This window comes from Eleutherodactylus coqui, chromosome 8, assembly GCF_035609145.1.
Source record: "Eleutherodactylus coqui strain aEleCoq1 chromosome 8, aEleCoq1.hap1, whole genome shotgun sequence".
Taxonomy (NCBI): Eukaryota; Metazoa; Chordata; class Amphibia; order Anura; family Eleutherodactylidae; genus Eleutherodactylus; species Eleutherodactylus coqui.
In genome coordinates this window covers 99,577,966-99,602,711 of record NC_089844.1, presented here as the reverse complement: position 1 = coordinate 99,602,711, position 24,746 = coordinate 99,577,966, and the positions used below count along the sequence as shown (strand labels likewise).

General features: G+C 47.1%; 1 pseudogene; it reads left to right on the top strand.

Moving 5' to 3' along the window:
• Positions 1 to 5,494: 5,494 nt before the first annotated feature.
• Positions 5,495 to 6,524, top strand: LOC136577556 (hemoglobin subunit beta-2-like; annotated as a pseudogene).
• The last annotated feature ends 18,222 nt before the right edge of the window (positions 6,525 to 24,746 follow it).

The window sequence follows — 24,746 nt, the reverse complement described above, 5'->3', positions numbered from 1 at the left end:
GCTGCATCCTGTGGACAATTCCAATCCGTGTTAAAGGTCTCTTATTAGTGTCAACACTATTGACCCCAAGCATACAGTATACTGAGGACCTCTGCTGGAGACATTGAGTATGACAAGAGCAGTTACAAAAGTATCCATTCCTGACAGATAGAATACACTCATTCATGAAGAAACCAATAGTTTTTTTTATTAAGCCACCGCCATCATAGCGCTATCCAGCATGTTCATAGGAAAGTGTCCGGCCCCATTCTTTTGCCATGAGGAAACAATCCTAGGGATTTAATACCTGGACACTACAGACATGGCTTTCTGCATCAGCTGGAACAGGAAATCCCAGGTTTGATCTGCCAACATGATGGGGCATCTCCCCATTGACTGTAGAACAGGTGATCATCAACCTGTTAGAAAAATCCCTGTGTGTTCTCACCTGTCTTACAGTCCCCTCCCCAAGCCTGACATGGCTGATAATAGAGAGTAATAAATTGTATCCATCTGTCCTACAGTCACCTGCCCAAACCTGACATGACTGATAACAGAGAGTAATAAACTTTATCCATCTGTTCTACAGTCACCTGCCCAGCTTGACATGGCTGATAAGAGGGAAAGTATATGTAGATATGGGACACACTAAATAGAGTATATTGGGCCATATGATGGGTTTGTTTGGCCACACGTTGAAACATGTATCTAAATGACTGTTGACCTTGGGTGCTTATTTATCACTACAGGCCACAATAGGTGTAGGAGATGGGACCTGATCGGTTCTTCATATGTGTGGGTGACCGTGCCGATGCATACATTATTGCCAAGAATTGATGCAGTATGTGGCTATTCACTCTATGATGTTTTGCTTCTCACCTGTCCTCTCCTCCCGGCTGGCTCTTTACAATGGGTGGGGCAGAGGCGGAGCTAAGTGCCAGCTTGTCCCACCTCCTCCCATTGCTGGCTGTGGACAAGGGGTGGGACATGGGCGGAGCTAAGTTCCAGCCCTCTTCCTGCCCCTTGTCCATAGCCATCAATGGGAGGAGGCGGGGCGGCGCTTAGCACTGCCCCCATCCTGCCCCCTCCCATTACAAAGAACGAGTGGGAGAAGAGGACAGGTGAGCTTGCGATGGGAAGGGAGGGAAAAGGGGCGACGGCATGGTAGTCTCGGCGTATATGCGCCGGGACTAGAGATGAGTGAGCGTACTCTCTAAGGCAAACTACTCGAGTAGTCTCAAAAGATTCAAGTGCCGGGGAAGAGATCTCTCTCTCACTCTCTCCCACCCGCTCCACCCTGCTCACTCCTGCAACTCACCGCTCTCCCCCGCCGGCACCCAAACTTTTGAGACAAGCGGGCAGGTACTCGCATAAGGCACTACTCGCTCGAGTAGTCTGCCTTAACGAGTACGCTCGCTCATCTCTAGCCGGGATCCATGCATTCTGAACGGGCGAACAAACGCTTAATTTGTGCGCCCGTTCACCAGTTTAAGCACTCCCAACGTAGTGTATACCGTCCGGCCGTCAAAAAGGAGGCTGATATACGCTCGTGGGAAAGAAGCCTAAGTGTCTGATTATACTTAGTCTGTAGAGAAGCCATACCAGCCTTGGTCATTTATCACCCAGTGCACTGCTGGAGGACAATGCAGGATTCGCCTTGCGCTGAAGGAGTAGGCGGGGACAAAAAGCCGCGTGGAGTGGCACATTAGTTGAAGAAAGATGGAGCAGAGGACCTCTTCTGTACACTGCGGCAGCTGCACACAAGGTCCTGACATTAGCTTCAGGAGCTTGTGTGCCAGGCCTGGCGGCTTGTGATGCAAGAGAATAAAGTGTAGTGTTTAAAGGGGCCGATCGGGCATTCCCTCATAAAGAATGCCAGCGCTGCTGAAACTGGGCGGAATCTGCAGTGCGTTTTTGCAAACACTTGTGTGAGGGAGGCCTAAGGGCTTATTTACACAAGCGTATATTGGCCGGCGTTTTCATAGGCGGCCGAAATACGCTTCCATCTGAGCAGTTCCCCTTTCTCTCCCCCTCACTGTCTCTCTCCTCCACACTGTTTGCAATAGGAGTGGGCGGAGCCAAGCACCCCTTGTCCGCAGCCAGCAATGGGAGTGGGCCGTACATAGTGGAGCTTAGCCCCGCCCCCTCCCATTGCAAACGCCGCTGAGGAGGAGGGAACTGCTCAGATGAAAGCGTATATTGGCTGGCTGTGAAAACACCGGCCGATATACGCTTGTGTAAATAAGCCGTAAGGCGGAAGCTCTCACACAGCTCGCTTTTTACAGCATTTAGCACAGCGTTTCCAATGCAGCCTAAACACTGTAAAATACCTCCATCAGATTAGCATTCGAATGTGATGTTTCTAATACCGCGATTTTCGAGTACCATCTGTTCTATTTTTGGGTGTTTAAGCATTTGTAATTGCGATGTATCGTCTAATGGAATCAATAGGGAGCATTTTCAACACTGTCAAAAAAGTCCATAGCCACAGGCAACAGTCTCTGAATAAGTTGATCAGCAACAACCGATGGGGTGGGGGGCTGCCCCCGGGGGTTCCAATGCTGATTTATTAGGCTAAGGTCACTTTAGGTGGTGTAACTGCTCTGGCATTTAACTCCTGATACCCCTTTGTACCCCTTTATGTTGTGAAAGCGGCCAGGATAGATAAGATACATAATGACTCTCACACCCGCTGATTGCCACAAGTCTTTGCAGCCTCTGATAAGTTCTTAGTACTGCAGCGTCAGGCGAGCTCAGGGAGGGAGACAAGTATATAGAACATCACTGCAGTACTGTGTGTAACACAAGTATCTTCCCATCAGCTCATTAATATCGCGGCTATTTAATTAACCGTGGATGGTCAATGCTTTCCTCTGGGATGTGGATATGCGAATTTTACGCGTGGGAGAACCGCGCAGATTTGATAAATATAATTTCCCCGTGGACATGAGGCCTTAAGGTTTAAACAGATGAACGTGTTTACAGAGCTTTATGCGCACATGAGAATCACATCCACCAAATGCAATAAAGCGAAGCCATTGATGTCAATGGCTTCATTCTCACAACCACAATTCCTGAGTACTAGAAAAGACAGACCTTTTTTGTTTTCTGCATGTGCAATAGTGCGGGGTTTGAACAGCCACATTGATGAGGACTTTTAACTTGTTCATGTGCTCCGTAGCGGCAAACGTATTTGCACATGCAAAGGCTAGGTGCACACTTACTTCACAAAATGTCAGTGTTATATCCACAAAAAAAACAAAACATTTTTTCATATGTTTGCAGCTCTGTGTGGTCTCTGTATCTGGTGATTTTTTTCTTCTCTGTATGCCATGTGTTTTTCACATCTACAAAAAAGTGAAACAAGCCCAAAACTTTTTTCTGCATCATAAAAAAATGGACAGCACACAGACTGCATACAAATGGCGTGCATGTGCTGTTTGTTTTTCTCACCATTGCCTTAAATTGTCGAGTCTCACCCCTAACGGATCAGAATAGTGCATGTAATGAGTTTTTTCACACAATTTATGTCTATGTGAAAAACCTCTGTAGTGTGTATTGCACCATAGAATAACATGACTCCCTATGCTGTCTGCATGTAGTCCATTTTTTTAACGGACTACACAATGAAAAAAGCGCTAATGTGGCGGAGACCTAAGATGAAAAGTTCCATTTACAAAAACACCTGTTGCAGCTCCAGAGGGCACCCGCTCATGAAAGGCCAGGTTCACACTAGCATATTATGGGTGCCTTAATGCAGACATGTGTCCTGACCCGAGCGTGGGTCTATTGACCTGACATTGGACCCAAACTATTGAGTATCGTAGATTCCTAATTGTTGGATTTGCAATGAGTAAAGAATAAGAAGCAACAAGGCACCACCCCAATGGATTCAAAGAATAGAGTAATGGAGATGATCACTGAAAAGGGTTTTCCGGACAATGCTGTTGATGGCTTATCCCCCCCCCCTTCTCCCTTCCTCCCCACCATGCTACTATTCATGGCTGCTGGCTATGGTCAATCCAGCAAAATCCCCATGACTTGTTTGAAAATTTGTATAACACAGTAGGCTTAGACACAGTGGCTGAGCTCCATGTACTGATCAAGTAATACTCAGATACAAATTGTACACAGTACAAAAGTAGATACAGTACAGTAACTTCCACTGACGTCTTCTGTGATTGGACTCATTCCCTTTTCCTCTCTATTCAGGTCCAGACCTCCATGAAGAATTCTTTCAGTCAAGGTTTGTCTCTGTATACTCTCTCTAACCTGCTGCACCCCCCTCCCCCACCTAATGTACCCCATAGTGCCCCCACAAAGAAATTGTGGCCTTCTGTTCCTCCACTAAGTAACAGTGACCCTATGTGCACCTTAAAGAAATTATGCCCCTTTAAGCAATGCAGTCCACTGCCGCCGGACCTTACCAAAGACGTGCAGCAGGACAAACTTCATTACTTGCACCTCTGCTGCCTGACACCTCAGCAGAGTTTATACTCTTCCTCCGACCTCCATCTGTCTGGCTCTTTCGAGCTCCTACTCTATGAGCAGAAGACAGAGGGGGGGAGCCGAAAGATGCACCCCGCCATGGTGAGTGGGTCAGCAGCATGAGTACAGTTGGAGTTTTAGCCCTATGGACAGTAGACTTGTCACAGTTTTGATGGTAGTTTGGCTTCAGGCCCAGACACAACAGCAACTGCTGTGATCCCTACAGCTATGCCATTGGGTTACAGTGCTCTGGTAACAGACGCTTATCCTTGATTGTTTACCAGTAGAGATGAGCGAGCGTACTCGGAAAAGCACTACTTGCTCGAGTAATTTGCTTTATCCGAGTATCGCTGTGCTCGTCCCTGAAGATTCGGGTGCCGGCACGGAGCGGGGAGCTGCAGGGGAGAGCGGGGAGGAACGGAGGGGAGATCTTTCTCTCCCTCTCTGCCGCCCGCTCTCCCCTGCTCCCCGCTGCGACTCACCTGTCAGCCGCAGCGGCACCCGAATCTTCAGGGACGAGCACAGCGATACTCGGATACAGCAAATTACTCGAGCAAGTAGTGCTTTTCCGAGTACGCTCGCTCATCTCTATTTACCAGACATAGCACCATACATTTGGTAGTAGCTGTGTCTGGTATTGTAACTCAGTCCCATTCGCTTGAGTGGGGCTGAGCAGCAGTGAGTTGCAGTACCAGACACAGCCTCTAGTATATCAATAAATGCATTGCAGCCCCTTCGGTCAGCTGATTGGCAGAGATGTGAGGTTTCGGATAAGGCTATCAATATCATAGAGCCAGGAAACTCATTTGATAAACTATTATCAATATGCATAATCAACAAAAATCTCATAAGACGTCTTATTAAATTATACATGAAATCTGCTGTGGAATTTTACATGCCGGATTTAGACTTTGCGATATGATTGCTGTAACTACAGTAGAACTACAACCTACCAGAATTCACTTATTGCATACACTTTAGACCATCAATGTATTTACGTCATAGATTATATAATTTTAGCTCCATGTACGCAGCAAGAATGACACGGCAGTAGTGGAGAATGGGTGGATCTGAGGAAAATCTCTTACTAAAGAATGATCTGTTACAGTAGTGATAGACAGCCATCATGGTGCATTGGACTGATGAAGAGAGAGCCATCATCACTTCATTCAGGTCAATCTTGAACAGGATGGCCATGATTTTCTGACCAGGTAATACATATTACCTAGTAATTTAATGCATAGAGCATAATTACATATGTATAAATCTATTCTATATGAAAGGTGTAATCATCATTGTATCACATAGTAACAATCTTTCTTGGTATATATCAAAATATTGGGGAGCAGGCAAGTCTCTACTTCCAGAGACTCCGGGGAGTTCAGTTTTTGAACTCCTTTTTGGTTATCCATTTTGCCAACTATAATATTTTAGATTAGATGAACTCATACATGACTAAGTCAGAATATAACCCTGGACATTTTTGGAAATATTTAGCTTAGAGAATGAACATGTTTTTCCCCTTGGTTTTCCATTAAATTAAATTCTAATGGGAATCTGATGTAAGTGTGAATCAATGAAAGTGTTCTCCTTTATTGTTCTTCTAAACTTTAGAATGCTGGTTGTGTACCCCTGGACACAGAGATACTTCGGCTCCTTTGGAGACCTGTCCAGTGTTGCCGCCATCTCTGCCAATGCCAAAGTCAAGGCTCATGGCAAGTTGGTGCTCACAACAGTTGGCCAAGCTATCCAGCACCTGGATGATATGAAACATTACCTGGCTGACCTCAGCAAGTACCATGCCAAGAAGCTCTGTGTGGACCCCGAGAATTTCAAGGTAACACACCATGAATACAGGGTTAAGCAAAATGAAACCTCCTCAATTCAGGTCTATGTAGGGTGTCCTCTGCTACAAATGAGATAAAATGTGGACAATGGGCACTCAGGAAAAAAAAAATGTTAAGGCCGATTTAGACACAACGATAATCGCTCAAAAGATGTCGCTTAAGTGACTTTTGAGCAATCATCATTGTGTCATTTATAGCGCAAGATGATAGCTCAGGATGAGGGATCACCTTGCGCTAACAGAGGATGCAGAAGACAAGCAGGGCATCCCCGCTTGTTCTCTGCATCCAGCTTTTCCCCGCTCCAAGCGCCCGAGCCGAGCGCTCCGAGCGGAGGATGCAGAAGACAAGCGGGGTGTATAACAGCCGTGCAGTGTATGGAGAACAGAGCTGGACAGCTCTGTTCTTCATACCCAACCTGTGATCAGGGAGCGGGATACAGCTGAAACAATGGTATCAGCTGTCCCCCGCTGTGAGTCCCTGATAAGGCTCAGCGATGAGCGACTGCATAATGAAAACTACACGATGTCAGTGCAGTTACACACAACGATTATCGCTCAAAAAACGACTTTTGAGCGATAATCGTTGTGTCTAAATGGGCCTTTAGTAAAAGAAAGGCACCAATGGGTGGTGCTGTAGGGTGTGCAAATCACGCTACAAATGTTCAATAAAACCACGTTTTCCACCGCTGAACACAGTGAGTCAGCTTTGATTGCTACAACATGCTGATGAATGTTGCTCTTGAGATCTGACATTGATGCGGTCTGTCACAGTAGCCTTGGTCAGGTATTAGCTAAAAACTCAAGCTAAAATTTAGCTGCGACTTAATTGCCATGCGGTTTTGGCTGCGATGCGGCAAGCTGAAAAACGTACTGCCCGTGTGAATAAAGCCTAAAAGTGTCATTTGTGTTGGGCTATTTAAATTATGCTTGTTTACTTCTTTTTTATAAACAGCTGAAAGTTTAGAAATTTGGCAAATAAACCTAACTTGCAATGGGGTAAAGCTTGTTCACATTCATTTGCAATGGGTGTTGAATAATTTTGATTGTAAGGCCTGTCTCACACGGACGGGTCAGATTCCGTATTGTGGATGGCCACGGTGGCTCGCCGTCAAACATGCAGAGCATATTTTTTTCAAATCTGTGTTTTTCCCGCGGCGTCGCTAGGCAGTGACACGGGGACCTGTGACCTATCCGCAATGTCAATTGCGGATCGGCCGTGGGTCGGACAGCTTCCATTGACTTCAATGGAAGCCGTCTGTGCGGAATCCACACAAAAATAGAACACGCTGCGACTTTATTTCCGTGAGCGGAAATCACAATTGCTGTCTGCTCATGTGAGCAGACACGTGAATATTCTATTTCTTGAATGAATGTGGAATACCACGGAGCGTCCGCGTGGGTCACGATTGCGGATTTCGCAATTCACAACCGGTCGTGTAAGACCGGCCTAAGTGTATAATATTTAAATTATGCAATGAAAACTGGCAAGTTGTTTGCTTCCCAGTGGTGACTTACATGTTCTTATCTTGTACTGAAATGTGTGCATCTCATGGTGATAATGCTACTAGGCCATTTACACTTTTTGCACGTAGACATCTAAAGAGTTTTGTAGAAAGCTGCTTATGCTGATTACATTCCAAACAACACACAGTCACAAGTAACAATAAAGCAATGTGCAGATGATACAGATTCTCCAAGTAAAATGTAATATTTATTGTCCTTGCACAAATATCAACACAGGAAGAAAGACAATATCTGATATACTGCATCATAAAGAAAATGGCTGTTTTTTATTCTAGCTGATATTTATATATATATTACAACTGAGGCCTCATGCCCACGGGTGGTTTTTCACCGCGTATTACGTGTGCGATGCACGGCCACATGATACGAGCTGAATGGACTCAATGAAAGTCAATAGACTTTCATTGATCCATGCATATGAGCACGTAGACACCGCGTGGAGAAACGTGCGAAAAAAGGATTGCAGCATGCTCTATTTTTTGGCATACCACACAGCAGGAGCCCCATTGTTTTGTATGGGTAGCTTATGTACCTTCATCCTTACACAATACATTGCGCTTGGGCAGCAATTAAAATGCAACCCTGCTATGAAACACGAGTCATACTGCGTCCATGACATACGTGGGCATGAATAGTACACTTGCTGCCCATACGCGGGCTCTGCCAGTACAGCCAGTATCACAAACACCGGTAAAGCGCTGCAGGAACACCTGCAGCGTCTAAAGGCCCATTTAGACGCAACGATTATCGCTCAAAAGATGTCTTTTGAGCGACTTTTGGGCGATAATTGTTGTGTGCCTTTACAGCGCAAGGTGGTCGCTCAAATGTTGATCGATCACCCTGCACTCCGAGCAGGAGATGAGGAAGACAAGTGGGGCCGCTTCTCTTCTGCATCCAGCTGTTCTCCACTCGGAGCGCCTGGCTGTTATACAGCTGAGCTCTCCGAGTGGGGTATGCAGAAGACAAGTGGGGCTGCTTGTCTTCTGCATCCAGCTGTTTTCTGCTTGGAGTATGTAGAACACAGCTGGACTGCTGTGTTTTTCATACCCTTCCTGTGTTCAGGGAGCGGAATACAGCTGAAACAATAGTATCAGCTGTATCCCGCTGTGAATCCCTGATAAGGCAGATCATTATTTTTCAGCACACTAAAAGATCAGCAATCAGCAACTGCTTAACGAGAACTGCACGATGTCAGTGCAGTTACACACAACGACTATCGCTCAAAAGCAGTCTTTTGAGCGATGCTCGTTGTGTCATAATGGGCCTTTACTGGTACGCCTGTGGACATGAGGCCTTACTATTAGAGATGAGCGAACGTACTCGTCCGAGCTTGATACTCGTTTAAGTATTAGCGTGTTCGAGATGCTTGTTACTCGTAACGAGTACCACGCGATGTTCGGGTTACTTTCACTTTCATCTCTGAGACATTAGCGCGCTTTTCTGGCCAATAGAAAGACAGGGAAGGCATTACAACTTCCCCCTGCGACGTTCAAGCCCTATACCACCCCCCTGCAGTGAGTGGCTGGCCAGATCAGGTGTCACCCGAGTATAAAAATCGGCCCCTCCCGCGGCTCGCCACAGATTTATTCTGACATAGATGAGGGAAAGTGCTGTCTTGGTGGAGCTGCTATAGGGAGAGTGTTAGGAGTATTTTAGGCTTCAAGAACCCCAACGGTCCTTCTTAGGGCCACATCTAACCGTGTGCAGTACTGCGGAGGCTGCTTTTTGCAGTGTTGCACATTTTTTTTTTTTGGTATATCGGCCGTGCAGAGCATTGCGCCCTGCAGTAATACTCCAGGGCCAGAAGCGCTTAGGCAGGGACAGAAGACATATTGATTGAATATAGGCAGTGGGCCTTTGCAAATACATTTGGGGAAAAAAATCTATTTGGGCTGCCTGTGACTGTCCTCAGTGTTCTGGGTCTCTGCTGGGTGTAGTAGTTCTCCAAATTCATATGCAGCCAGCTAAGTGTTACAGCAGGCTTGCGCAAAATTATTTCCTGGCTCTGTCTGGGCTGTTACATCACCGCTGTATTGCAGTCCACAGTGCAACACTCTGCAGTTCTTTGACATACTCCAGGGCCAGAAGGGCTTAGGCAAGGACAGAAGACATATTGATTGAATATAGGCAGTGGGCCTTTGCAAATACATTTGGGGAAAAAAATCTATTTGGGCTGCCTGTGAGCGTCCTCAGTGTTCTGGGTCTCTGCTGGGTGTAGTAGTTCTCCAAATTCATACGCAGCCAGCTAAGTGTTACAGCAGGCTTGCGCAAAATTATTTCCTGGCTCTGTCTGGGCTGTGAAATCACCGCTGTATTGCAGTTCACAGTGCAACACTCTGCAGTTCTTTGACATACTCCAGGGCCAGAAGCGCTTAGGCAGGGACAGAAGACATATTGATTATTGATTAAATATAGGCAGTGGGCCTTTGCAAAAAAATTTGGGGAAAAAAATCTATTTGGGCTGCCTGTGAGTGTCCTCAGTGTTCTGGGTCTGTGCTGGGTGTAGTAGTTCTCCAAATTCATACGCAGCCAGCTAAGTGTTACAGCAGGCTTGCGCAAAATTATTTCCTGGCTCTGTCTGGGCTGTTAAATCACCGCTGTATTGCAATTCACAGTGCAACACTCTGCAGTTCTTTGACATACTCCAGGGCCAGAAGCGCTTAGGCAGGGACAGAAGACATATTGATTATTGATTGAATATAGGCAGTGGGCCTTTGCAAATACATTTGGGGAAAAAAATCTATTTGGGCTGCCTGTGAGTGTCCTCAGTGTTCTGGGTCTCTGCTGGGTGTAGTAGTTCTCCAAATTCATACGCAGACAGCTAAGTGTTACAGCAGGCTTGCGCAAAATTATTTCCTGGCGTTCCGTAAGCGAAGTCAGCCTCCAACCACAGGCCAATAAGCGGCACATTTAATTACAGCGTTCTGTTTCTGCATTACTGGTAATACAGCATGCTGAGGGGTAGGGGTAGGCCTAGAGGACGTGGACGCGGCCGAGGACGCGGAGGCCCAAGTCAGGGTGTGGGCACAGGCCGAGCTCCTGATCCAGGTGTATCGCAGCCGACTGCTGCGGGATTAGGAGAGAGGCACGTTTCTGGCGTCCCCACATTCATCGCACAATTAATGGGTCCACGCAGTAGACCTTTATTAGAAAATGAGCAGTGTGAGCAGGTCCTGTCGTGGATGGCAGAAAGTGCATCCAGCAATCTATCGTCCACCCACAGTTCTGCGCCGTCCACTGCTGCAACTCAGAATCCTCTGGCTGCTGCTCCTGCTTCCTCCCAGCCTCCTCACTCCATTACAATGAGACATTCTGAGGAGCGGGCAAACTCCCAGGAACTGTTCTCGGGCCCCTGCTCAGATTGGGCAGCAGTGGTTCCTCTCCCACCAGAGGGGTTTATCGTGACTGATGCCCAACCATTGGAAAGTTCCCGGGGTCCGGGGGATGAGGCTGGGGACTTCCGGCAACTGTCTCAAGACCTTTCAGTGGGTGAGGAGGACGATGACGTTGAGACACAGTTGTCTATCAGTGAGGTAGTAGTAAGGGCAGTAAGTCCGAGGGAGGAGCGCACAGAGGATTCGGAGGAAGAGCAGCAGGACAATGAGGTGACTGACCCCACCTGGTTTGCTACGCCTACTGAGGACAGGTCTTCAGAGGGGGAGGCAAGGGCAGCAGCAGGGCAGGTTGCAAGAGGCAGTGTGGTGTCCAGGGGTAGAGGCAGGGCCAGACCGAATAATCCACCAACTGTTTCCCAAAGCGCCCCCTCGCGCCATGCCACCCTGCAGAGGCCGAGGTGCTCAAAGGTCTGGCAGTTTTTCACTGAGAGTGCAGACGACCGACGAACAGTGGTGTGCAACCTTTGTCGCGCCAAGATCAGCCGGGGAGCCACCAGCCTCACCACCACCAGCATGCGCAGACATATGATGGCCAAGCACCCCACAAGGTGGGACGAAGGCCGTTCACCGCCTCCGGTTTGCACCACTGCCTCTCCCCCTGTGCCCCAACCTGCCACTGAGATCCAACCCCCCTCTGAGGACACAGGCACTACCGTCTCCTGGCCTGCACCCACACCCTCACGTCCGCTGTCCTCGGCCCCATCCACCAATGTTTGTCAGCGCACCGTCCAGCCGTCGCTAGCGCAAGTGTTTGAGCGCAAGCGCAAGTACGCCGCCACGCACCCGCACGCTCAAGCGTTAAACGTGCACATTGCCAAATTTATCAGCCTGGAGATGCTGCCGTATAGGGTTGTGGAAACGGAGTCTTTTAAAAATATGTGATGGCGGCGGCGGCCCCGCGCTACTCAGTTCCCAGTCGCCACTACTTTTCCCGATGTGCCGTCCCAGTCCTGCACGACCACGTCTCCCGCAACATTGTACGTGCCCTCACCAACGCGGTTACTGCCAAGGTCCACTTAACAACGGACACGTGGACAAGCACAGGCAGGCAGGGCTACTATATCTCCCTGACGGCACATTGGGTGAATTTAGTGGAGGCTGGGACAGAGTCAGAGCCTGGGACCGCTCACGTCCTACCCACCCCCAGAATTGCGGGCCCCAGCTCAGTGGTGGTATCTGCGGCGGTGTATGCTTCCTCCACTAAACCACCCTCCTCCTCCTCCTCCAACGCAACCTCTGTCTCGCAATCAAGATGTGTCAGCAGCAGCAGCACGTCGCCAGCAGTCGGTGTCGCGTGGCGGGGCATCACAGCGGTGGGCAAGCGTCAGCAGGCCGTGCTGAAACTACTCAGCTTAGGAGATAAGAGGCACACGGCCCATGAACTGCTGCAGGGTCTGACAGAGCAGACTGACCGCTGGCTTGCGCCGCTGAGCCTCCAACTGGGCATGGTCGTGTGTGACAACGGCCGTAACCTGGTGGCGGCTCTGCAGCTCGGCAGCCTCACGCACGTGCCATGCCTGGCCCACGTCTTTAATTTGGTGGTTCAGCGCTTTCTGAAAAGCTACCCACGCTTGACAGACCTGCTCGGAAAGGTGCGCCGGCTCTGCACACATTTCCGCAAGTCCCACACGGACGCTGCCACCCTGCGCACCCTGCAACATCGCTTTAATCTGCCAGTGCACCGACTGCTGTGCGACGTGCCCACACGGTAGAACTCTACGCTCCACATGTTGGCCAGGCTCTATGAGCAGCGTAGAGCTATAGTGGAATACCAACTGCAACATGGGCGGCGCAGTGGGAGTCAGCCTCCTCAATTCTTTTCAGAAGAGTGGGCCTGGTTGGCAGACATCTGCCAGGTCCTTGGAAAGTTTGAGGAGTCTACCCAGGTGGTGAGCGGCGATGCTGCAATCATTAGCGTCACCATTCCTCTGCTATGCCTCTTGAGAAATTCCCTGCAAAGCATAAAGGCAGATGCTTTGCGCTCGGAAACAGAGTCGGGGGAAGACAGTATGTCGCTGGATAGTCAGAGCACCCTCCTGTCTATATCTCAGCGCGGTGAGGAGGAGGAGGAGGAGGAGCATGAGGAGGAGGGGGAAGAGACAGCTTGGCCCACTGCTGAGGGTACACATGCTGCTTGCCTGTCATACTTTCAGCGTGTATGGCCTGAGGAGGAGGAGGAGGATCCTGAAAGTGATCTTCCTAGTGAGGACAGCCATGTGTTGCGTACAGGTACCCTGGCACACATGGCTGACTTCATGTTAGGATGCCTTTCTCGTGACCCTCGCGTTACACGCATTCTGGCCACTACGGATTACTGGGTGTACACACTGCTTGACCCACGGTATAAGGAGAACCTTTCCACTCTCATACCCGAAGAGGAAAGGGGTTAGAGAGTGATGCTATACCACAGGATCCTGGCGGACAAACTGATGGTAAAATTCCTATCCGACAGCGCTAGTGGCCGAAGGCGCAGTTCCGAGGGCCAGGTAGCAGGGGAGGCGCGGAGATCAGGCAGCATGTACAGCACAGGAAGGGGAACACTCTCTAAGGCCCTGGACAGCTTTATGGTTCCCCAGCAAGACTGTGTAACCGCTCCCCAGTCAAGGCTGAGTCGGCGGGAGCATTGTAAAAGGATGGTGAGGGAGTACGTAGCCGATCGCACGACCGTCCTCCGTGACGCCTCTGCCCCCTACAACTACTGGGTGTCGAAGCTGGACACGTGGCCTGAACTCGCGCTGTATGCCCTGGAGGTGCTTGCTTGTCCTGCGGCTAGCGTCTTGTCAGAGAGGGTGTTTAGTGCGGCTGGGGGAATCATCACGGATAAGCGTACCCACCTGTCAACCGACAGTGCCGACAGGCTTACACTCATCAAGATGAACAAAGCCTGGATTTCCCCAGACTTCTCTTCTCCACCAGCGGACAGCAGCGATACCTAAGCAATACGTAGGCTGCACCCGCGGATGGAAGCATCGTTCTCTATCCCCATCAAAAACGGGGACCTTTTTGCTTCATCAATCTGTGTATAATATTCCTCCTCCTCCTCCTGTTCCTCCTCCTGAAACCTCACATAATCACGCCGAACGGGCAATTTTTCTTAGGCCCACAAGGCTCAGTCATATAATTTTTGTAAACAATTTTTATACGTTTCAATGCTCATTAAAGCGTTGAAACTTTCACCTCAACCAATTTTTATTTTAACTGGGCTGCCTCCAGGCCTAGTTACCAATTAAGCCACATTAACCAAAGCGATTAATGGATTTCACCTGCCCTCTTGGTTGGGCATGGGCAATTTTTCCCAGGTACATTAGTACTGTTGGTACACCAATTTTTGGGGGCCCTCGCCTACAGTGTAATCAAATGAATTTTTAGCCCACCTGCATTACAGCTGACGTTACATCAGCTGTGTTGAGCACTGCAATGGGATATATTTATGTACCGCCGGTGGCTTCCTGGCACCCACCCATGCTGTGGGTCCACAGGGAGTTGTAACTGCATGTGTCCACTTCTAAAGAACCCCAGTCTGACTGGGGCATGCAGTGTGGGCCGAAGCCCACCTGCATTAAACATGACATTACCTCAGCTGTGATGGGCAATGCAATGGGATATATTTATGTACCGCTGGTCGGTTCCAGGGAGCCACCCATGCTGTGGGTCCACAGGGAGTTGTAACTGCATCTGTCCACTTCTAAAGAACCCCAGTCTGACTGGGGCATGCAGTGTGGGCCGAAGCCCACCTGCATTAAACATGACATTACCTCAGCTGTGATGGGCAATGCAATGGGATACATTTATGTACAGCCGGTGGGTTCCAGGGAGCCACCCATGCTGTGGGTGCACACGGAATTCCCATTGCGGAGTTGTACCTGCCTGTGACTATTTATAAAAAAATGCGGTCTGACTGGGGCATGCAGACACCTTGACAGAATGAATAGTGTGTGACACATAGGTTCCCCATTGCTATGCCCACGTGTGCAGCTCCTGATGGAGGTGGCACAGGATTGGATTTCTCATTGCTTCTGTACAGCATTGTGGACTATCGCCCCGCCCCTTTTAAAGAGGGTCGCTGCCTAGCTGTGCCAACCCTCTGCAGTGTGTGCCTGCTTTTCCTCTGGCAGACGCACTTATAAATAGACATGAGGGTGGCGTGGCATGAGGGCAGCTGAAGGCTGGGCAGGGACAGTTTGGTGTGCGCTGTGGACACTGGGTCGTGGGGAGGGGGTTGGGCAGCATGTAACCCAGGAGAAGTGGCAGCGGAGTGTCATGCAGGCAGTGATTGTGCTTTGTTGGAGGTAGTGTGGTGCTTAGCTAAGGTATGCATTGCTAATGAGGGCTTTTCAGAAGTAAAAGTTGTTGGGAGGGGGGGGCCCACTCTTGCCGCTATTGTGGCTTAATAGTGGGACCTGGGAACTTGAGATGCAGCCCAACATGTAGCCCCTCGCCTGCCCTATCCATTTCTGTGTCGTTCCCATCACTTTCTTGAATTGCCCAGATTTTCACAAATGAAAACCTTAGCGAGCATCGGCGATATACAAAAATGCTCGGGTCGCCTATTGACTTCAATGGGGTTTGTTACTCGAAACGAACCCTCGAGCATCGCGAAAAGTTCGTCCCGAGTAACGAGCACCCGAGCATTTTGGTGCTCGCTCATCTCTACTTACTATATATATTTACAATGTTACAATTTACTTACAGTATCTTATTCATTCTTCTCATAGTCACACGACTCCTGTTGTCCCTCCACATTCACTAACATGATACCATGTCAGGCGCTAGTGACAGCCGTTTTCTGATTGCATTGGTGACATTTCATCCTGCAGGCCTTGGCTATAAATAAAGCCTTATAATCATGATACACTCTGCGGAGAGGGGTGGATAGAACACAGAGTGTTAAATTGTAGGTTTAAGGCTATGTATGTACATAGGGCACATTTGTCGCAGCAAATGCAACTGGATTTTCCACAACGAATCTGCAGAGCATTCGCAGCAAACAAATCCACACCATTTTCGTGCAGATTTCCCAATGTGGAACATTAGAAAAAAAAAAAAAAAAAGCAGAATCAAAGCACTTACTTACCTTCTCCATCTAATTTATGCTATTAGTGTTACATGCTATTGATAAAGATTAATATGCACTGAACGATCAATGCATTAAAAATGCCTACTCACTAATGGGTAGGTCCACCTTTTTGGGTGATCTTAGCCTTCAGACATCAGGAACAGATTCCACAACATTCTCCATACTCAAATTGACCCACGTCCACTGCAGCAATTCCATCACTGGGTGCTCATTTTGCAGATCAGTGGAAGCAGATCTCACAGTCCTTACCAGCATGTCCCAAACATATTCATGAGGTTACAGTCTAGTGAGTTTGGGGCCAGGACAGTGTAGAGAATTCATTGTCATGTTCCTCCAACCACTCCCTAGTGATCCAAGTTCAATGACAAGCTAAAAGATGGCATTGTGGTCGGGGAAGAGTTCCGGAAGATAGGGGTACACATGGTCAGCCAACAGGTCTCTGTAGCATTCACCATTTAAGGATTTTGGTAATGACTAACAGTTCTAGGCCATGCCAGGAAACCATTCCCCAGACCATTACACCGCTACTACAACCCTGTTGAACCCTAGTGGTGCTCCTAAGGAATATAGCTTTATGCTGTTTACGCCACATACGGACCTAGCCATCCTTATGGTTCAGCAGGAAATGGAACTCATGACTCCAGACAACCTTCTGACATTATACAAGGGCCATTGATGTATTTTCTGGGCCCATTCAAAGTGTTATTAATGATGATATGGGGTCATCAGCACCCGTATCGGTCTTTAGATTTTGAATCCCAGTCAATGCAAGTTATGCCACGTGGTCATTGTGGAAATTTTGTCTAACTTCCTTGCTGTTCTACTGCTGGGTCAGTTGGTCCACTCTGGCATGTTGTTGCTGAGATACCAGATGTGCCACCCAAACCTCACTTCTAAGATCAACCACATGTGGCCTTCCACTGTGTGATCTTTTGTTGCCTGTCAATCCATCGTTCAACCAGTCTTTGGTGCACTCTTGATACTGTGGTTTGGGAACAGCCAGCAGGTGCGAGTCTTTCAGAAATACTGGCACCACAACTCCGGGCACCAACAATTTGCCTGCGGTGAAAGTCACCATATTTACCCATGATTACCAAATATTGCCTTTTGCTAACCAGAGGAGAATTTAATACATTATTTGAGAGCAGATCATGACGTTGGTCATCATCATGTGGGACCACGTTACTGATCACAAGATGTCATTTACCAGCTGTTCTCAATGCAGTGATCGTTCAGTGTACAATAATAAATTACCTTTAAAGGGGTTGTCCAGTTGTAAAGTCAGGATAAGTCATCAATAGTAGATTGTCAGGTGTTCATTGCTGGGGCCCACTGCCAATCAGAGTTGGTACACTCATGTACTGAATTGAATTCTGCAAGAAGTAGACAGCTCTGTTCCTATTGTAGAGCTTGGTATTGCAGGATAAGTTCCCATTGAAATGAATGGAAACTTGGCCTGCAATACCAAGCTTCGCCACTGCAGAAATCAGTTCATTGCACAAGCATTCTGGCAAGCACTCTGGTGATTGGTAGGAGGAGGGGAGAGTGCCAGGCAGCAGATACCCACCAATCTACTATTGATGACTTACCCTGAGGATAGGCCATCAATAGTTTAAAAGCAGACAACCCCTTTCATAAAAAAGAAAAACTAGTCACATGAAAAAATATTACCTAGATACAAATCATTGAGTTGTTTAAAATACCAATTTAGTTAATTAGTGTTAGGAAGCAACATTTAGGGAGGTGGATTGGCATCCAATAGTGATTTGAATAGTGATTTTCAGTAACCATAATAATTCTGTTGTACTCGTAGCACAATGTTAGAGAGATTTATTACAAAGTCTCATTATCTATTTAAGGCACGTGGCTGACGTTCTGGTCATCATCTTAGCTAGTAAACTGGGATCTGCTGGGATTTTCTCAAATTCAGCCTGCTTGGGAGAAATTCAGTGCTTCTCTTGTAGAATGGATACTTTTAAACCCATTACATACAACATTAAACATCTCCTCGGACTAAGGCTGCATTCACATGAACGTATATCGGCTCGGTTTTCACGCCGAGCCGATATACGTCATCCTCATCTGCAGGGGGGAGGGGAGGATGGAAGAGCCAGGAGCAGGAACTGAGCTCCCGCCCCCTCTCTGCCTCCTCTCCGCCCCTCTGCACTATTTGCAATGAAAGGAGGCGGGATGGGGTGGGGATAAATTCTGAGAATTAGCCCGCCCCCATCCCGCCTCTCCCCATTGCAAATAGTGCAGAGGGGCGGAGAGGAGGCAGAGAGGGGGCGGGAGCAACATATTAGGGCAACAAAGGGTATGTTTCTGAACACAGGACAAACGGGGGTATACATTTTAGGATAAAAGTCTTCATTCTTATGTGTGTTGTACAAAAAAACTGTTTTTAAAATGACATAATTGCTAAAAAAAAAAAAAAAAATTTTAACTTTTTCCTTCTGCTTTGCTTAGATTCATTCAAAAAATGTGGGGTCAAAATGCACAGCATGCCCCTAGATGAATTCGTTAAGGGGTCGAGTTTCCAAAATGGGGTAACTTGTGAGGGTTCGCTATCATTTTGGCCGCTTAAGGGCTCTACAAGTGTGCAATGGGGCCTAAAACGCCTTCAAGCAAAATGTCTGTTCTGAAAGCAATCGGCTGCTCCTTAATTTTTGGTCCAGATGTGCAGACAGAAGATTAGGGCCACAATTTCTATGTTTCTGAAAACAGGAGAAATTGGGGTATCCATTTTGGGGTGCAAATCTTCATTTTCATGTGCATTATAGAAATTAAAATTACATATTTGCAAAAATAATATTTTTCTCCTCTAAATTGCATTAATTCATGAAAAGAAACTGTGGGGTCAAAATACCCCTGACACCCCTCAGTGAATATATTAAGCTGTGTAGGTTTTAAAATGGGGTCATTTGTGGGAGTATCTATCATTCTGACACCTATGAGTCTTTGCAATCTTGGCATGGTGTAGGAAAACAAAGTGTTCCTCAAAATGTTAATAATTAATGTTAAATTTGTACATCTCCTAAATGGTTTAAAAAAAGGTTTTCCAATGTGCAACCAGAATAAAGTAAACAGATGGAAATATATATCTCATCTAAAATTTCTACATTATGTTTGCCATAAAAATGTTCCCAATTTTGTACTGTTAATAAAAATACACAAATTCTATTGGACTATTTTCACCACCTAAATGAAGTACAACATGTGGCAAAAAACAATGTCAGAATAACTTGGATATGCAAAACCTTTACGGAGTTATTTTATGTTAAAGTGACACATGTCAGATTTCCAAAATTTGGCCTGGTCATTAAAGGGGTTGTCCTGCGGCAGCAAGTGGGTCTATACACTTCTGTATGGCCATATTAATGCACTTTGTAATGTACATTGTGCATTAATTATGAGCCATACAGAAGTTATAAAAAGTTTTATACTTACCTGCTCCGTTGCTGGCGTCCTCGTTCCCATGGAGCCGACTAATTTTCACCCTCCGATGGCCAAATTAGCCGCGCTTGCGCAGTCCGGGTCTTCTGCAGTCTTCTATGGGGCCGCTCGTGTAGAATGCCGGCTCCGTGTAGCTCCGCCCCGTCACGTGCCGATTCCAGCCAATCAGGAGGCTGGAATCGGCAATGGACCGCACAGAAGCCCTGCGGTCCACGGAGACAGAGGATCCTGGCGGCCATCTTCAGCAGGTAAGTATGAAGACGCCGGACCGCCGGGATTCAGGTAAGCGCTGTGCGGGTTGTTTTTTTAACCCCTGCATCGGGGTTGTCTCGCGCCGAACGGAAGGGGGGGGGGGGGTTAAAAAAAAAAAAAACCCCCGTTTTGGCGCGGGACAACCCCTTTAAGGCGCAAACAGGCTTGGTCATTAAGGGGTTAAACACAAAGATAAATTATTTATAGGATCGTTCAGACCCCTGTACCAGTGAGTGGGAATGACTGAACGATCAAATCAAACAATTAGTGAACAGCCAATAATGGTTTTCATGTATGAAATGAATGATACCCAAACGAATTACACTGCAGAACAAAATACATTTTTTCCCCTGGTGCCTGGAATTTTAGACTTTATTCTGGATAATTTTGTGCCGACGATTCCGGACGTATCATCCATTTTGTTTTTGACATATTCCTGATGTCAGTATCAATTTTTGTTATATTTATTTCATTTTTCCGCCAGCATTTGCTTACTATTTGTACATATCGTACATATTACCACTACTGCACATCAAACTTGGGTTGATGAAACAATTTGTAAACACATTGAAGAGAAATTGAACGTTTTTCGGCTACAAATGTAGAAAATATCCGACGATGAGCATGGAGAAGCTAAAAGCAGGTAAATTCAATAAACCACAAATCCGGGAACTCATGAAGACCAGGGTTTCCAAGACTTGGACAACTTTAAGGCACGTGCACAGTTGTAGTTTTGTAGGGTTGTAAGGCATTTTGTTGGGAACTGTAAGGCCGCAAACTCTGATGAACTTGGGAGAATACGCTCACTTTTGTTCCTGAACACTTGGTTGTAACATGACCTGCAGTCATTTTGGATGATTTACAGATGGTCTAGGTCAGTGATGGCGAACTTTTTAGAGACCGAGTGCCCAAACTGCAACCCAAAACCCACTTATTTACCGCAAAGTGCCAACACGTCAGGGGGCGGGGCTTATCATGACGCATGACTTTACTCAGGGCATTATAAAAAGGACAGGGCCGCTTCAAAATAAACATTGTGCAGATTTTGACTGCTTTTTGGATGCGTAAATGGTGCAGAATGTCCTCAGCGGAAATGTCTGTGGAAAATTCTGCAGCATTTCAGCATCTAAAAACAGTCAAAATCTGCACAATGTTTATTTTGGAACAGCCCTGCCCATTTCCACCACATGTAAACATACCCCAGCGTTAAAAGTGACCCCCCCCCCACACACACAGCGCCCAGCAATAATAGTGACCCCCCCCCCCACCACTCCCACTCCAGCGGCCACAGTGCCCCCCCCCCCCAGTGTAATAGCGACATCCCCCAGCAGCCCCTAGGATCATAGCAACATCCCATGGCGGCCCCAGTGTAAAAGCAGCACCCCACGGTGGCCCCTAGCGTAATAGCGACATCCCATAGTAACCTCCCCTCCATCACTCACTGTTGTGGTGCGCTCTCCTCCTGCGCCTCAGCTTTCAGCCTCGCCGCTGTCCTCTATGCCGGGGCCGCTGGCCAGACTTGGCGCTGTCTGTGACGGCGCTTCTAGCCTCGCCGCGGTCCTCCGCCCCCAGCCAAACAGAAGCTGGGGGCATGAATCAGTTAATTGACAGGTGTATTATGTCGCCACCCCTCACTTCCGACATAATACACCAGTGCCCCCCTGAAGGCATATTAACCTTTTCCACCAGACGTCTGCCTTAGGCTTCTTTCCCACGAGCGCATATTGGCCGGCCGTTTTCACTGCTGCCCGACATGCGCTGGGACCTGATGCATTGGATTCCAATGCATCAGATCACATGGGCGTATTTGCCAGACGTAAAAACGCCCAGCCGGTCAATATAGCGCTGGGCGTTTTTACGTCGAGCCCAAAACAGTTCTGTAACTAGTGCCTCACCAGGCCATATGAACGGGCGCACAAACGTTTGATTTGTGTGCCCGTTAACCAGTTTTTTTGCCCCCCAACATTGCGTATATCGGCTGGCCGTGAAAACGGCTGGCCGATATGCGCTCATGTGAAAGAAGCCTTATTTAGCAATTGCTGAATAGGGCAGAAGTCTGGTGGAAAAAGGTAATATGCTCAGGGGAGGAGGATCCCGGCTGCACACTGACGTCACAGTGTGCGCCAGGATCGGCTCTGCTAGCTCTGTGGTATTCACAAGCGGTGAGCGACCGATGGCGGCGCGTGCCAGTAGGTAGGGCTCTGCGTGCAGCCTTTGGCACGCGTGCCATAGGTTCGCCACCACTGGTCTAGGCGATGTAAGCGATTATCACAGTGAACAATTTCACCAGGAAATAAGGACCGTGGAAGATGGGATACGCATATGATAGCGGACTACTGGTGAAACATCCAGGGCGAATGTCCAGGAATAGCTAATTGCAGGAAATCATAGAACTGTAGTTTCATCGACATCAATGAAGAAACTTTTGTTTTGTTCGTGTTCTAGGCTTCTTGGGATTTATCTTTGCACCTTCAGCTTTTGATTGGCAGTCATTACATGTATCCATTTATACATATTGTATTCTACATTTATATGGACATTTCTTATCTTGAGCAGACCCGATTTAGGTTTTCTCAATGTCTTTTTCAGAATCTATTCCCCCTAAAAAGTTCTAACATCTAAGTCAACAAAAAAATTGCGTTCCCCAGTGTTATCGTTGGCTGTATTTACACTGAGCGATCATCATGCAATTTCGAATGAACCAGCGCATTTATGTGTTTTTATGATAATCGCTCCATGTAAAACCACCTTGAGACTAGGATTACACGGGAACTCTGCCTTCCCACTTCAGACTGCAGTTTGACTTGCAAGTAGTTTCAACTCGATTGAGGAGGATCCAATCTCAGTGAAGTGGCACCATGACTCCATTAACCTTAATGAGAAGGTGGGGTTGCAGGACTACACAGCCATCTTTGGTTATGTGACCAAAGTCACAGTGTAGCCCAAGTCTACAGAAAAACTTTTCCAATAAAAAGGAGCTATTATCTAGCATGACCAAGAAGAGCAATTTTTAAAAAAATTTTCAACAATGCCTTGAATAATGTAAGTGGGAATAGGATTGGTTGCTCTGGGTAACACTGACTGTTAGAACAATTTTACATGAGGGCCAAAAATAAAAAATACAAAAAGTAAAAAATTATATTTTTTCCAATAATGAACAACCTCTATGTTCCCTTTATATTTGGGTAACTCTACAATGTATAATCATAACTAAACTAGTTGATAGTCCAAGTCACAAAATATGCCAATTGAGGTCAAAATCTTCCCCTCTTCAATTCTAAAGAAAAAACAAACCCCACCAGGACTTCATCAGCTAAAAAGGGACGAGAGTCAGTCGTGGGACAAGCTTTCTTTAGAACTCAAGGAATGTTCTTCAAAATACAATCCACGGTCCTTGACCCCTCAAGTTCATTCTGATAAATACTGCCGGGACAATCGTTCAACTGCACTTCCCCCTATCAGTTAGATGTACCCTCAATTTAAGAGCTGAAGCCCATAGTAGTTTTTTTTCCCCTTCTAGTTGAGGAATTTTACACTCCCCACATAAGGTTGCATTCACACGGCCGAGGGAAAAAAAATAAAAAAAAATCGTACGAGTTTTATGCGTGTATTTACATGGGTGATTTTTCTGCTGCCCGACAGCAGCAGAGCTGTGTGTCTAATCCCCTGCAAGCACCGAATCGTCATATTTTATTGGGAGACTGTTTTTGCGGGGTGGTTTGTCATTGCCTTCCCAAGTCATCTTTTTACCCCCCATTTTACGGACCTTGGAAGGATAGAAGGCCGAGTCAACCCTGAACCACACAGGCCGTGAGCGAGAGCTGCCTTAACACTCTGCGCCACACGAGGCTCTATAATTCTGGTAGCGGTGATTAGCTGCAGTAAAATGTGTGTGCATCTTTACTTTGCTCACTCTCAGCTCCTCCTCCCTACATAGACTTCTATAGGCAGCAAAATTATGATTTTTTTTTTAGTAAGACAGCCAAGACAGATTTTAGTAAGCAGGAAAGGAGTTGATTAAATGAAGAAAGGCATTTTCTCAGAAAAAAAATAAAAAAATTATAAATTTTCTTCTTCATCTGCATTTTTATTTGTTCAAAGCATGTTGAAATGACATTAACCATTTAATCCCACACCAAAAAAGATGAGATCAGGCCACAACTTTCAGGCACATGCACAGAATCTAACAGGCAGACAAACACTGCAGGCATGTATATCTTCTATTCCTTTCTAGGTTTATAGGATTTCATTTTGTCAATAATAAAGAGCATTTGTTACTAGAGCGCTTTATTTTAGGACATGCATGAGAGGTTATGCTAAAGAGAAGCTAGTTGGGGCACCTAAATCTGTTTATTTAGTTTTGGAAGAACCTGAGCAACGGAAAGGCATCATCATGCAAGGCCATCAGCCAGCTAGATGCTGTGGAAATCATTGCCGCATCGAAGATCAGCACATCAGGGGAATGGGGTCTTGTCTTTGTGGGTCTATTATGTTCCTTAGGGCTTACTTACACAGGCATATATTGGCCAGAGTTTTCACAGCTGGCCGATATACGCGTCCATCTAAGCAGTTCTCCCCCTTCCCTCCCTGGCTCTCGTCTGGGCGGTTTGCAATGAGAGTGGGCGGAGCGAAACCAAGCTCCCACTTGTCTATAGTCAGCAATGCAAGCTTAGCTTCGCACGGTCCCCTCCCATTGCAAACACCAAAGAGGAGGAGAGAGATGGTGAGGGAA